Below are 3,555 nucleotides of genomic sequence, written 5' to 3' on the forward strand. Positions count from 1 at the left end.
GCTCAGAACAAAAGAACTGTGCTTCCTACACACACGGGCCATATCTATTTCCACTCTGCTGAGGAAACTGAGAAGAACAGGAGCTTCTCTTCAGTCTAATACACTGTACTTGCTGGGAACAGACGCGAGTGCTATTTGCACTGTGTGGCAAATGGATCACAACAGTGATTCTTCTTACCAGAAAACAACTCTTGCTCATAGAACCAGAAACAGCATGTGATTCAACTCCATTTCTGACTGGGAAACAAACAATAGCTCCCCTTACGAGAAACACACTCTACTTTTGAGAAAAGAGCACTCTTCTACTCTACTGTGTTTTCTATAGGGCCAGAACAGCGAGCTTGCTCAGTACAAAAACACTGTGCTTCCTACACACACGGGCCATATCTACTTAAACTCTGCTTAGGAAACTGACAAGAACAGTAGCATCTCTTCAGTCCAATACACTGTACTTGCTGGGAACAGATGCGAGTGCTATTTGCACTGTGTGGCAAATGGATCACAACAGTGATTCTTCTTACCAGAAAACAACTCTTGCTCGTAGGACCAGAAACAGCATGTGATTCAACTCCATTTCTGACTGGGAAACAAACACTAGCTCCCCTTACGAGAAACACACTCTACTTTTGAGAAAAGAGCACTCTTCTACTCTACTGTGTTTTCTATAGGGCCAGAACAGTGAGCTTGCTCAGAACAAAAGAACTGTGCTTCCTAAACACACGGGCCATATCTACCTCAAATCTGCTTTGGAAACTGACAAGAACAGTAGCTTCTCTTCCGTCCAATACACTGTACTTGCTGGGAACAGACGCGAGTGCTATTTGCACTGTGTCTGGCAATGGGAGCACAATAGTGACTCTTCTTACCAGAAAACAGCTCTTGCTCATAGGAACAGAAACTGCAAGAGATTCAACTCCTTTTCTGACTGGGAAACAAACACTAGCTCGCCTTACAAGAAACACACTCTGCTTTTGAGAAAAGAGCACTCTTCTACTCTACTGTTTTTTCTATAGGGCCAGAACAGTAGGCTTGCTCTGACCAGAAGAACTGTGCTTCCTAAACACACGGGCCATATCTCCTTCAACTCTGCTTAGGAAGCTGACAAGAACAGGAGCTTCTCTTCAGTCCAATACACTGTACTTGCTGGGAAGAGACACGAGTGCTGTTTGCACTGTGTATGGCAATGGGAGCACAGTAGTGACTCTTCTTACCAGAAAACAACTCTTGCTCGTAGGACCAGAAACTGCATTAGATTCAACACCATTTTTGACTGGGAAACAAACACTAGCTCACCATTGCAAGAAACACACTCTGATTTTGAGAAAAGAGCACTCTTCTACTCTACTGTGTTTCCTATAGGGCCAGAACAGTGAGCTTGCTCAGAACAAACGATCTGTTCTTCCTACACACACGTGCCATATCTACTTCAACTCTGCTTAGGAAACTGACAAGAACAGTAGCTCCTCTTCAGTACAATACACTGTAATTGCTGGGAACAGACGTGAGTGCTATTTGCACTGTGTGGCAAATCAATCGCAATAGTGAGTCTTCTTACCAGAAAACAACTCTTGCTCATACGACCAGAAACTGTATGTGATTCAACTCTATTTCTGACCTGGAAACAAACACTAGCTCGCCTTACAAGAAACACACTCTGCTTTTGAGAAAAGAGCACTCTTCTACTCTACTGTGTTTCCTATATTGCCAGAACAGTGAGCTTGCTCAGAACAGAAGAACTGTGCTTCCTACACACACGGGCCACATCTACTTCAACTCTACTTAGGAAACTGACAAGAAAAGTAGCATCTCTTCAGTCCAATACACTGAACTTGCTGGGAACAGACATAAGTGCTATTTGCACTGTATGGCAAATGGATCACAATAGTCACTCTTCTTACCAGAAAACAACTCTTGCTCGTAAGACCAGAAACTGCATGAGATTCAACTCCATATCTGACTGGTAAACAAACACTTGCTCGCCTTACAAGAAACACACTCTGCTTTTGAGAAAAGAGCACTCTTCTACTCTACTGTGTTTTCTATAGGGACAGAACAGTGAGCTTGCTCAGTACAAAAACACTGTGCTTCCTACACACACGGGCCATATCTACTTCAACTCTGCTTAGGAAACTGTCAAGAATAGTAGCTTCTCTTCCGTCCAATACACTGTACTTGCTGGGAACAGACGCGAGTGCTATTTGCACTGTGTATGGCAATGGGAGCACAATAGTGACTCTTCTTACCAGAAAACAGCTCTTGCTCATAGTAACAGAAACTGCAAGTGATTCAACTCCATTTCTGACAGGGAAACAAACACTAGCTCGCTTTACAAGAAAAACACTCTGCTTTTGAGAAAAGAGCACTCTTCTACTCTACTGTGTTTCCTATAGAACCAGAACAGTGAGCTTGCTCAGAACAAAATAACTGTGCTTCCTACACACACTGGCCATATCTATTTCCACTCTGCTGAGGAAACTGAGAAGAACAGGAGCTTCTCTTCAGTCTAATACACTGTACTTGCTGGGAACAGACGCGAGTGCTATTTGCACTGTGTGGCAAATGGATCACAACAGTGATTCTTCTTACCAGAAAACAACTCTTGCTCATAGAACCAGAAACAGCATGTGATTCAACTCCATTTCTGACTGGGAAACAAACAATAGCTCCCCTTACGAGAAACACACTCTACTTTTGAGAAAAGAGCACTCTTCTACTCTACTGTGTTTTCTATAGGGCCAGAACAGTGAGCTTGCTCTGAAAAAAAGAACTGTGCTTCCTACACACATGGGCCATATCTAACACAAATCTACTTAGGAAACTGACAAAAACAGTAGCTTCTCTTCAGTCCACTACACTGTACTGGCTGGGAACAGACACGAGTGCTATTTGCACTGTGTATGGCAATGGGAGCACAATAGTGACTCTTCTTACCAGAAAACAACTCTTGCTCGTAAGACCAGAAACTGCATGAGATTCAACTCCATATCTGACTGGTAAACAAACACTTGCTCGCCTTACAAGAAACACACTCTCCTTTTGAGAAAAGAGCACTCTTATACTCTATTGTGTTTTCTATAGGGCCAGAACAGCGAGCTTCCACAGTACAAAAACACTGTGCTTCCTACACACACGGGCCATATCTACTTCAACTCTGCTTAGGAAACTGACAAGAACAGTAGCATCTCTTCAGTCCAATACACTGTACTTGCTGGGAACAGACGCGAGTGCTATTTGCACTGTGTGGCAAATGGATCACAACAGTGATTCTTCTTACCAGAAAACAACTCTTGCTCGTAGGACCAGAAACAGCATGTGATTCAACTCCATTTCTGACTGGGAAACAAACACTAGCTCCCCTTACGAGAAACACACTCTACTTTTGAGAAAAGAGCACTCTTCTACTCTACTGTGTTTTCTATTGGGCCAGAACAGTGAGCTTGCTCAGAACAAAGGAACTGTGCTTCCTAAACACACGGGCCATAGCTACTTCAAATCTGCTTAGGAAACTGACAAGAACAGTAGCTTCTCTTCAGTCGAATACACTGTACTTGCTGA

This window comes from Peromyscus eremicus, unplaced genomic scaffold (assembly GCF_949786415.1).
Source record: "Peromyscus eremicus unplaced genomic scaffold, PerEre_H2_v1 PerEre#2#unplaced_32, whole genome shotgun sequence".
Classification (NCBI taxonomy): domain Eukaryota; kingdom Metazoa; phylum Chordata; class Mammalia; order Rodentia; family Cricetidae; genus Peromyscus; species Peromyscus eremicus.